Here is a 12,730-nt window from a genome sequence, read left to right as displayed (position 1 = left end):
CTCTCCCGCGCCCGTCCGCGCCCTAGGCCCCGCCCCCTCACCGCCTCGCCCCGCCCAGACCGGATGACGGAGCGTTCCCGGAGCCTGTGGCCCAGGCCTCCCCAGCCTGGCGCGCGCGGTAAAGGCTCATCCAGCAAACGCAGGAAGAAGTAGTTTTCCCAGGCTGTGGAACGGTTTAGGAGACCGTGTTCCATAAGAACTCCACGCTCTCCCCGGCATACGCCCTGGGGTCCCAGCTTAGCTGCAAAGGTGAGCTGAAATGTTTGAGCTCCCGTTTGGCTGGCTGGGTAGCAGCTCTGCGCCGGACTCCCGTTTACCCATGTATGTAAGAGGCACAGATCATCCGTTAAACGTGCCCGTGAACATCCTCAGGGCATGCTGCGCGGAGTTCAAGAAGGGGGTGGGAACAGCAGGTGGACTGGCCTGCCCGGAGTCCAGAGTCCTGGTAAGGCACCGTGGTCTTGACAAAATGGGCTCAAGCCAAGCCATCTGCTGAGGCGGGACTGAGAGCATATGGCTCTCCCCTCGGCCTCAAACGCAGAATGTCAATTCCTTGTGTAGGTGTTCATCAGAGGAGTTCGAAATGTTCTCCTGCCTGGTTTCTCTCAGATCTCAGCCAAGACAAGGTGTGCTTAGGAGGACTGTTTGAAAAGTATGCTGCTATGAGCATATTCCCACTGCCACGCACATTTCTGCCGTAGGTCGACCACACGTTTGGATCCTGAGCAAAACCTTCTTCCACGTTATACCTTCAGCTCTGTCCAAAGTGGAAAGAAAAAGCCAGCTGGGTCCCATGAGTGCATCTGCTGTGCGGCTGCTGTTAAGGGCACCTTTTATTCTACCTTCTGTAAAGTGCCACTTCTGAAATTTCTCTTGAAGCAGAGGACAAGGAAAAACTTGGCTGCTTCTTATATCTTTCCCCTTTCCTTTCCTTGTTTTTGGGTTTTTTTTTCAGGAATACCTTGATCAATTTATTTAAGTGATTTTTCATGTGTGTGTAAAAGTTATGTATGATTTTTAAATGTATATCTGACTGTCCTTTTGGTAAGCATAAAAAATCCTAAGTGATAAGAAGTTCATCTTTCCCCTTTTCTGATACTCATGTTCACTTTGGTGCTGAGAAACTCAGGAATTTTATTTATAGCTCAGCTGTTGGAATTACTGTACAATCTAAATTGTTGTACACTTTTATTAGAAGCTAATTACTTTGATATCTTTATGTTGGCTCATCAACAGATTATAAATTCAAATACAGGTGTTCCAGAACACCTGACATAATGCTATTTAAAATAATATAATCTTGGGGCGCCTGGGTGGCTCAGTCGTTTGAGCGTCTGACTCTTGATATCAGCTCAGATGGTGATCTCTCCTGCTGAGATCGAGTCCTGCGTCAGGCTCTGCACTGACCACGTGGAGCCTGCTTGGAATTCTCTCTCTCCCTGTCTCTCTGCCCCTCCCCTGCTCTTGCTGTCTCTCAAAGTAAATAAATAAATAAACTTTAAAGTAATACAACCTCATACAAACTTCCAGTTGTAAAACAGATAAGTCACAGAAAGTGCAGGGCAGGGATAATAGTCAGTAATACTGTAGTAACATTGTATAGCAACAGATGGTAACTACACTTACTGTGGTGATCTTTTGTGATTCATATAATTGCCAAATAACTATGTTTTACACCTGAAACTAACATCACGTTTTTTAAAAGACAGATAAAAAAATTGTAATTGAGTGCTATGATGCTAAATAAAATATTATTAAAGAAAAGAAGCAAGTAGGGGCACCTGGATGGCTCAGTCGGTTAAGTGTCCAACCTCAGCTCAGGTGATGATCTCGCATTTTGTGGGTTCGAGCCCCGCGTCAGGCTCTGTGCTGACAGCTCAGAGCCTGGAGCCTGCTTCAGTTTCCGTCTCCCTCTCTCTGCCCCTCTCCCACTCACGCGTGTTCTCTCTCTCTCTGTCTCAAAAATAAACAAACATTAAAAAATTGTTTAAAAAGAAGCAAATAGAGGGACACCTGGGTGGCGCAGTCGGTTAAGCGTCCGACTTCAGCCAGGTCACGATCTCGCGGTCCGGGAGTTCGAGCCCCGCGTCGGGCTCTGGGCTGATGGCTCAGAGCCTGGAGCCTGTTTCCGATTCTGTGTCTCCCTCTCTCTCTGCCCCTCCCTCGTTCATGCTCTGTCTCTCTCTGTCCCAAAAATAAATAAAAAACGTTGAAAAAAAATTAAAAAGAAAAAAGAAGCAAGTAGATGAGAACGACTGTTTGGTTGCTTTAAAGAGCTATGTAATCTCTCTTTTGCCCCAATAATTGAATCTAATTACAGTGATCGTCTAGAAGATTTTATTGTAGAACCAGGAATGTTACACACTGAAATTACCACACTGCACAGCGTAGGGAATAATAGTCGCTGGTTCTGGAGGAGGGTTGTGTGGTGACAGATGGCAGCTATACTGTGGTGAGCAGGGCATAAGGTATAGAAGGCAACGTAGAGACTCTAGCTCCTTCCTGAACAGTTGTGACTGGTTCTTACTGAAAGCAGGCATAAGCATGTCCCAGTCTGTGAGGATTGGTTCTTCAAAGCTGATGCAAATAACAGATATCACCATGACCATTACAACATGTCCAGTCAGACGCACTCGGCTTCGGATCCGATCTCAATAATTGCTTCACAAGTTACTTAAAGACTCTGTGCTTCCATTTCTCCATTTGTAATGCAGCTAGTATGATATCTGTTTCCACTCACGAGTTCTTTAACTCCAATTTCTTCATCTGTAAAATGGGAGGGATTGTGCCCATGTTTTATAGGCTTGATGAAATCAGCATACAAAATCTTTGGCATGAGGAAATGAGAAGAGATTAGATACTATTAACTACCACTTATCAGCTTCCTTCTTAGTCCACTCCAGACATTTAGATACGTTATTTTACTTAATGTCCAGACAACTTTGAAGTTGGTATTATTACCCCCATTTTGCAGATGAGGGCACTGAGATCAAGTTACTTAATCAAACTCTGCTGCTAGTATGTCACAAAGCCGGAATTTGAACCTTGATGTATCTGACTCCGATCCCCATGTTCTTAATCACCGTTTGCACAGTCTCTCCCTAGATGTTAAGGCGCCCAATGAAATTTAATTCCCTTTTGTTCCTTTCTCTTTTTCAGTAAAAGATGTGCACCAGGAGCAGAGTAGGAGCCAGGCACAAGAAGCATCAGTTTGGGAGAGGAAGGTAGGGCCAGAGTTTTGGGTATCCTGTTACTATTACTTCCCATCTGTCCATAGGATTGGCCTCCTGGCCTCCAGCAAGCTCGCGGCTGACAGTCGTTTTGATTTGCCACATCCTTGACATTTTTCTAAGGCTTACTTCTATGTAATATGAAATGGGTATGATTCAGAGTGGCCAACCCTGAGCCCTTACAATAATACAGCCAGGCCTGAATGGCAGAAGCCACCCCTTGTAGAACACAGCTCTGTTGCACAAAACACGCAGGAGAACGTAGGTGTCCCTGGTAAAATGGACACTTGCCGATATGTTACCAACCACAGGTGGAGAGACAAACTAGTCTAGCAAAAGCTATGTGAGGAACAAAGTGGAACTCTGGACTTTTGGAAAACAAGACTATATTTTAAAACTATCTTGCCTGAGGGGCGCGTGGGTGGCTCAGTCCGTTGAGCCCCCGACTTCAGCTCAGGTCATCATCTCGCAGCTCATGAGTTCGAGCCCGGCATCGGGCGCTGTGCTGACAGCACAGAGCCTACTTCACGTCCTCCGTCCCCCCCTCTGTCTCTCTGGCCCTCCCCCGCTTGCGCTCTCTCAAAACTAAGTAAAGTGTTACAAAGAAAAACTATCTTGCCCCAAGCAATTGACAAGCGAGTAGTATATTAGCGGAAAGGCTGGGCCACTGTATCAGAGACCCCATGAATGTGATGGCTTGGACAAGAATGTTAGCAGTCCGGGCACATAAGATGGCTTTGCCGCCTTCGACATGGGGCCTTCGTCTCTAGGTGTGAAGTGGCTGCTCCCTGGGCCCAGCAAGGCAGACGACATGAGGGGACGTCCCAGCTCTAGAGTTGGCACCTGTCCCTTTTACCCCTTTCCGCAGGTCACACCTGGCAGCAAAATGGGCCTAAAAAAATATCCTCGTGCGGGCCAACCATGTACCCAGCTACAATTGTATTACTGGGTACTAGGGGATTACAGATAGTCAGGAACACAGTCTGCCACAGGGTTTTTGAATTTATATTTTTAAACCAAAATTTTGGTGAATCCTGAGCTAAAGGTTCACAAGCCCTTAAAATGTGAAAGGTTTCACAAGAAACAGTTGGGACTGTGAACCAAAGACCTCTTTCAACACAAGCTCCCTGGGAATGATTGCTATTATATCTTCAGGATTGAAGATACAATATAAAAGATAGGTATAAGAAAGTGTGTATAGGGGCGCCTGGGTGGCTCAGTCAAACGTCCGACTTCAGCTCAGGTCATGATCTCACAGTTTGTGGGTTCGAGACCCACATCAGGCTCTGTGCTGACAGCTCGGAGCCTGGAGCCCGCTTCGGATTCTGTGTCTCCTTCTCTCTCTGCCCCTCCCCCACTCGTGCTCTGTCTTTCTCTGTCTCTCAAAAGTGAACAAACGTTAAAAAAAAGTTTTTTTAAAGGAAACTGTGTATACCCTGTTAAATCTAAATGACCTACCTACACAGTAACACACAGGTATACTTGTAATCTACATGTTCTATGATATAAAACTATGAGAAGATGATACAAAAAATATGTATACGATTGTGTTCAAGGTCACATGGTTGTGTTAATTTTAATGTAAAGCTCTTTAAGTACTAAATAGGCATTTTAAGTATTTATAACTTTAAGGCACAAAAAATGGTCACGGTACATTCAAAGAGGGGTGCAAAATTTTACGCATGCTTTAGTACCAAAATAAAAATCACAACAGCCCCTCTGAATTTATTTGGGCCTCTTTTTAATGCTTTTAGATAGTCTTGTTTTTCAAGGGTTCTCTAAGTCTCCAGAGTGGATTTCCTCCAGAAGCTCTCCCTTTCCCACCTACCCTGAATACTCACCTCCAAGAGGGAATGATTGAATGGCAAACCCAGTAAACCCCATGCCCCAAGTCTTGGAAGGTTCCAGTAAGCCTCACCTGAGGTCATTGTCCCCACAGAAACAGTATGGTAGGGGACACCCTCTGAGAAGGCCTCTTGACCAGACACTGCACTCCACACCCTACCAAGATTTTGCAGGTTCCACTCATAAGTACCAACAATGACCACATGTGCCTATGAGCTCCCTCCACCTACGAGGCAAAAGATAGGTGTTGCACAAACAGGGAAACTGAGGCTTTAAATTGCTGAGAGTTACATAGCTATACATTACAGAGTGAAGCCTCAAATAATCGACTCTAGAATCCGAATCATTCATTGTTACCTTGTATCATCTGCTTTTCTCAAGTGATCCTCAGGGCTCTGCCCTACCCTTCCCACCCCCCACTGCCAGCTGTGGGGAACTTGACGAAACTCCTCTGTTAGCCTCCTCTATGGAAAGCTTACCCTCTGCATTAGATCCTCTGTGGTCATAATTTCCCAGATACTGCCTCTTCCTCCTGCCAATCCCTTAGTGGCCATTTTTGTGTGACTCATACACACAAACATACGTGCACATGTACACTAGGCTCTGAAGACACAGGCCACCATGTAGGCTGGGAGGAATGGGGACATTGGGGGATGATCAAGTATACGTGGCTTCTTTGGGGGTGATGGAGATGTTCTAAAATTGAATAGCGATGGTTGCATAACTGTAAGAATATCCTAAAAACCATTCAGTTGTACATTCTATTTGTTTAATTTACGTATGTATTTTGAGAGAGAGAGAGAGAGCAGGTGAGGGGCATAGAGAGAGGGAGGGAGAGAAACCCAAGCAGGCTTGGAGCCGTCAGCACAGAGCCTGACGTGGGGCTTGAACCCACAAACCGTGAGATTGTGGCCTTACCCGAAACCAAGAGTCAGACATTTAACTGACTGAGCCACCCACGTGCCCCTGGATTGTACATTTTAAATGGATGAATTGTATGGTATGAGAATTATGTCTTAATAAAAAGAGGATATGGATTATGGCTTCTTCAATAGATGGCTGATTCTGTATCTGAGACAGAGAAAACACAAGGCAAGCCCAGAATATCTTATTGTGCGAGAATACAGTGAGATGCTCAAAGAATGGCAGAGGTGAGAAAGGACACAGACTGAAAGCGATCCTTCTGGCCAAATCTGGGACAAGTGGAGCTTCGGTATGAATAATGCCAGCAATGGATACTAACATTTAGATTTTTTTTTCTTAAGTCCGTGGACAATTGAGTAAATGGTGGAGGCCAGTTTCTCTCTGCTGGAGTGGGAGAACACAGATAAGCCAGTGGGGCAGGCAGGTGGGGGGGGGGGGGGGGGGGGCTGCTGCTAGGATCACCCATGTGATAAAGGAATGGCATTGGAAACATCAGTGTAAACTCACATTTAGCTTAGTATAGATGCAGATGATTACAATAGAAATATTTAGTTACATGTGTATACATTGGTTAGTATGTACACATATATGTCCTTGCTCTCAGCTAAGATGACCCTGAAGCAATGGCAGCTCAGTAGCAGTGAGCACACTTAGTGCCCAGATCTTGGTTTCTAATACCATTCTTCGGTAAAAGTGCTCCTTGGAGAAATGGCTGGTTTTAGGATGGGGCATTATAGAACATTTACAAGATGAGCCTGAAGGATGTTGTAGAGCCAGAAAGTAAGAAAGTGCTAAACAAAACAAAACAAAAACCCACAATCATGGGAATATGTCAAAGAGACTCAGAAACCAAGTGAAAGACCTCCCCAATGGCCAGATGGGGAACAAGTTGAAACAAAATAAATAAATAAAGGAGTGTAGGATTATAAACCCAAGCGGAAAATAAGTATTCATAAATCCCATTGATCTAAATAAATGCTTGAATAAACAAATGGGAAAGAAGAGACAAATCTCCAACGCAGAATTCCAAATAACTTACGTAGACACTCTGCCCCCGGGGAGGAGGAGCGTAACCACTATTTAAACGTGGGCTGCACACCTCCTCTCCATTCTGCTGTTAAACCCATCCAGTGAATTTTTTAAACTTCAGAGCTGCAGATTGCTGAGATTTCTTAATCAATCACTTATTCTGAGCACATTTCCATTTAAAATTTTGAGCATATTTATAATAGCTGCTTGTCTGCTAATTCATTTAATTTATTTTTTAATTTACATCCAAGTTAGCCTATGGTGCAACAATGATTTCAGGAGTAAATTCCTTAATGCTCCTTACCCATTTAGCCCATCCGCACAACTCCCCACAACCCCTTTAGTAACCCTCTGTTTGTGCTCCACATTTAAGACTCTCTTATGTTTTGTCCCCATCTTTGTTTTTATATTACTTGTCTGCTAATTCAAACATCTGGATCATCTTGAGGTCTGTCTCCATAGTTTACATTTTTGCTTGTGCAGAAGCTCTGGAAAGTATGGTTTGCAGGCTCCTGAAGTTCCTCAAGATGCTTTCTGGGGGACTGCAAGGTCAACACCATTTTCATAATAATACTAAGATGTTCTCTGTCTCAACGTGTTGACATTGGCATTGATGGTGCAAAAGCAGTTGTCCATAAAACCACTGGCACGTTAGCATGAATCAAGGCAGTAGCACTAAACTGTACTATTGGCTAGTTACTTAAGAATTTCTTTGATAGGGGCACCTGAGTCACTCAGTTGGTTGGTTGTCTGACTTCAGCTCAGGTCATGATCTCGCAGCTTATGAGTTCGAGCCCCACATCAGGCTCTGTGCTGACAGCACAGAGCCCACTTCAGATCCTCTGTCCCCCTCCTTGCACCCCTCTCTCAAAAACTAAATAAATATTTAAAAAAAGAACTTTTTTGATAAAGCCAGATAAACTATTAGTTTCTTTAAATCTCAACCTTTGAGTACACATCTTTTTAATATTCCTTGTCACAAGATGTGACTCATGCATGAGTCACTTTTGCGGCACAATGAAGCAGATAGAAAAAGTACTTATGTGGTTGGTTCAGCAGAACTAGCTGACTCTTTGATGAAACATCATTTCTAATTGAAAGAACAATAGGTTGTGGCATCTGGGTGGCTCAGTCGGTTAAGCATCTGACTCCTGATTTCTGCTCATGTCATGATCCCACAGCTTGTGGGTTTGAGCCCCCCATCAGGCTCTGCTGTGTCAGTGCAGAGCATACTTGGGATTCTCTCTCTCCCTCGCTCTCTGCCCCTTCCCCACGGTGCTCTCTCTCAAAATAAATAAATAAACATTAAAAAAAGAAAAGAACAATAGGCAGTCCCACTGTTCTCTCAAAATTTAGCATTTGATAGATATTTTCTAAAAAAAGAAAGTCATGTGAGTGTATAACTTCAAAGAAAGTGACAATATTTTTTGCCCACAATAAAATTTGAAATTTCAAGTGAAAACTGGAATTTTGAAAAACTCGTATCCACTATCATGAGCATTAGAGTTTCCTGATATGTAAAGATTTGCTTGATGAGATCAGTAATGATATTAGTGAGTTATTTTTTTTTTAATATTGAACAATGAAGTGTGCCAATATTTGAAAGATCTACATAACTCAATGAGTCAGTATTTTATAAATGGCCAAAGCTAATGTTGTAAACTGTGCATGAATAAAAGATCCCCATTAAAAGTGCAGTATAAAATAATGGATTTTAATAGAATAGAATGTGAAATACAGCAGACTATAATACAGCTTCAAATTCCACACTGCAACAAACATTTAAGAAACTAGCACTTGTCAAATGTTTGCATAGTATGAAAGAATATCCACAATTATCTGGAAAGGCTATTAAAATATTTCTATCTTGGGGCGCCTGGGTGGCGCAGTCGGTTAAGCGTCCGACTTCAGCCAGGTCACGATCTTGCGGTCCGTGAGTTCGAGCCCCGCGTCGGGCTCTGGGCTGATGGCTCAGAGCCTGGAGCCTGTTTCCGATTCTGTGTCTCCCTCTCTCTCTGCCCCTCCCCCGTTCATGCTTTGTCTCTCTCTGTCCCAGAAATGAATAAATGTTGAAAAAAAAATTTAAAAAAAAATATTTCTATCTTTCCAACCATGGGAGACACATTATCTTCATAACCTAAACAAAACCAAAATATTGCAATAGGGTGAATGTAGAAACAAATTTAGGAGTCTTGCTCACCTTCCATTAAGATAGACATCAAAGAAATTTGAGAAAATATAAGCAACACCCCTCTTTTCATTCATTGTTTCTGTTTTGGAAAATAATAGTTATTTTCCACGAATGTGGGTTATTGATGTTAACATACATGAGATTTGTTCTTGGTTTTTTTTTGAATTAATAAATATCTTTAGATTTTGTCACTTTTAATTTCTCATGTAAATATCAATAGATACAGTATGCATAACAAAATCCTGTTAGGATCCTTAGTAATTTTTGAATGTAAAGGGGCCCTCAGTTCAAAGAGATACTGCTTTTTTGAGAGATACTGCTTTCAATATGGGTCATGTTTTACTGTTTATTCATGTGTGTAATAATTTGGGGTTATATTCTGGACATTATGTGACAGACTATAGACTCTGGATTCTGTCGTTCACCTGAATAGTATGATTATTTTGCTTTAGCAGGTGGTTAACTTATCTGAACATGAACTCTGCCTCTCTCACAGTGGGCAGTGCTGAGATCTTTCGTTGGTTCTTTTCGCCTTAGCTGTGTTGCTTGCAATCATACATGCTCATGCATCAGGGGCCGGCCAGAGATTTGGGCAGCATTTACACACATAATTTGGGGCACCTGCTCCGTAGCTCCATCCTGCCTGAGACTTCTCCCTTTATTTTCCAGCTTTTGTGGTTGCCCCAAAGTTTCTCCTCTGATATCTCAACCGGTACATCTGCAGGTGTCTTAGCTTTAGCCTCCATGAATAGTGCACACCGAGGCTCGTCCTCACGCAAAAAGCTGTAAAAGCGGGAAGCTCATGAGAACGGTACCTTTCTTCTAACTGTCAATTCCCCTCCAGTTCCTTCCTGCGCTCCCCTCTGCAGCGCCTCCACATGGTTGTTCTGTGAATTTTGCCCCGTATGAGTTACTCTGCCAATACCAGGACAGAACTCCAAACAAAGGCAGAAATGACTCAGTTGTACTTCTGAGGGGGAGAAAAAAAATGTTTCCTGTATTTGATACCACAATACCGAGGATCTTTTAGCAAGTGACTTAGAAAATAGAGTCAGCAGGGAAGGGAGACTTCTCTCATTCCTCTTGTACATTTTTTTTTCTACCATTTACATTTTTTAAACCATATTCAGTCATTCTTTGATCATTTTAAAACAATAAAAAAACAAAAGGAAGAGAAGCTGAAAATATATTGCAGACAGGCGCCAGGGTGGCTCAGTCAGTTGATCATCTGACTCTTGATTTTGGCTCAGGTCATGACGTCGCAGTTCGTAGGTTTGAGCCCCACATCGGGCTCTGTGCTGACAGTGTGGAGCCTGCTTAGGATTCTCTCTCCTTCTCTCTCTGCCCCTCCCCTGCTCTCTCTCTCTCTCCCTCTCTCAAAATAAATAAGTAAACTTTCGGGGCACCTGGGTGGCTCAGTCGGTTAAGCGGCCGACTTCGGCTCAGGTCATGATCTCGCGGTCCGTGAGTTCGAGCCCTGCGTTGGGCTCTGTGCTGACAGCTCAGAGCCTGGAGCCCATTTCAGATTCTGTGTCTCCCTCTCTCTGACCCTCCCCCATTCATGCTCTGTCTCTCTCTGTCTCAAAAATAAATAAACATTAAAAAAAATTTTTTTTTAAATAAATAAATAAATAAATAAATAAGTAAACTTTAAAATATGTATATTGCAGAAACTAAGGTCACTTTTTCAGGTAACAGCATGGGAAGAGCATGCCCTCTGGATTCAAACTACCTAAGTTTCACCAGCAGCGATCCCTCTTGTTAGCAGTGTAAGCTTGGGTAGTGGACCTTCATCTGTAAGATGGGGAGAATAGTATTATTCCCTCTCTACAGTTGTTTGAGGATTAAGTGAGATTATATATATAAAGCACCGAGTGCTTTATGTTACAAACATTCTCTAAGTATTAGCTGTTATTATTATTACTTTTAAGAGACAGTTTCTTTAGCATTGAGCTATGATCCCTAAGACAATATACATTGAGGTAGGATAAAAAATATTAGGACTTCTGCTTATATCTTACCCCTTTCCATAACTTTTATTTGTGCGTGTTTATGTGCACACACATGGAATTATATGCTTAAAATTTTTTGCCCTCTTCCTGATGGCATGTGTGATTAAAAAAAAAAAAAAAATTAGAGACTATTGGCTCAGAGATTTAATCAAAACCCAGAAGCATACTTATACTCTACAAGAAGCATTTTCATTCTCAAAATGAAACTTCTTTTATTGGAGACCACAAAATATCTTTAAATCATTAATTATTTTAAGTTTGCCCACCTGTCCTGGGGGATGGGAACATGCCCACTTTGGACTGTGGTCCAAAACGCCAGTGTGCTACATTTATCTGCAACCCCAGCAGTCAATGAAAGTTCCTTTGTCAAATTCCCAGATCGAGAACAGCGTGTTGCCTGGGATACTTAGTTTATATTAAGCAACCAAATTTATAAATAATTCAGGAAATGAGACAGACCTTGTTTGAATAAGCAACATTCCTATAGATGTGCCCAATAGCAAAACTATGTATGTCATCTCATCTAAAGTCACCTGACAATCATATATCTCCAAATTAGAAAGCCCAGTTAAGTTAAATGGGGGCTTGGGAGACATGGAAGGAAGACCTGACTTTTAATCCCCATTCATCAACAACAGCGCAAGCCTCTGTATTTCCACACATTTGTCACATGTTATGTCTGCGATTGGCTGCCACTCAGGAGGTGGATGCAGGGTGCGCACCACACTGGAGACTTTGTCTTTTTTCTACAAACAGGTCGTGGTAGTAGTTAGGAGAAAGGAGAGACAATGTCAAAGTTTCTCTGGGGGGTAATCATCACGTTGAAAGAGAAAGAGAAGGAGAAAGTCCCCCAATATCCTACTTATCACACCGATTGCTTTTTAAACAACCGAGATGTCTCCTTCAAGTACTAGATGCATTGGGGTGTAGAGCCCAAGGGCCAGACAGCCCAGTCTGGAATCCTTGTGATTGATGGCAGTGTATCATAACCCAGCAAATGTCCTGGAATCTTCTGGCCTTTAGAGCCCAAAGTCATTTTCAGCCCCAAAGAGAAAGGCAATTTTATCTCCTATTAAATATGAGAGTAAGAACATGTATTTTTAACAGACACATCCCTGTAATACTGCTGGTGCATGGGTTAGTTGGGGGAAATGTAACCCAGAGACACATACCGAGTTTCGTTATTTGGGGCCGAACACTCTTCTTTTTCAAGTCTGTAGGCCAGGATTGATTTCTAAATTATGTCGAAAAATGTCTCTGGCTCTTCGGGACCAACACCTGATTACTGCTAGATTGTAAGATCCAGGAGCATCGTCCCTTGTACCTCATACAGGCCATAGTATCCCAGGTCCTCTGTAGTGCCCGAGACAAATTAGATGCTTGAAAATATTTGTTCTTCTTGCTGAACAAATGAAAATAAGGTCTGTGGCTTCCCATGAAGTCAGAACTACACTGAACCCCGTGCCCCCCAAATTACTTAATTTTAGTAGTATCTCAAG

The 12,730-nt window shown here is 42.8% G+C and overlaps 1 long non-coding RNA gene across 3 annotated transcripts in view; it reads left to right on the top strand.

The window, feature by feature from the left end:
- The first annotated feature begins 55 nt into the window (after positions 1 to 55).
- LOC121013732 (uncharacterized) overlaps positions 56 to 12,730 on the top strand; it is a 47,965-nt gene continuing 35,290 nt past the window's right edge. For all 3 annotated transcript variants that reach the window (XR_005782889.1, XR_005782890.1, XR_005782888.1), the window contains exons 1-2: positions 56 to 249; positions 3,160 to 3,224. This is a non-coding gene — a long non-coding RNA (uncharacterized LOC121013732). The remainder of the gene's footprint in view (positions 250 to 3,159; positions 3,225 to 12,730) is intronic.

This window comes from Herpailurus yagouaroundi, unplaced genomic scaffold (assembly GCF_014898765.1).
Source record: "Herpailurus yagouaroundi ecotype Mexico unplaced genomic scaffold, PumYag 199, whole genome shotgun sequence".
Lineage (NCBI taxonomy): Eukaryota > Metazoa > Chordata > Mammalia > Carnivora > Felidae > Herpailurus > Herpailurus yagouaroundi.
The sequence above is the reverse complement of the archived record's forward strand: the minus strand, read 5'-3'. Positions and strand labels throughout refer to the sequence as shown.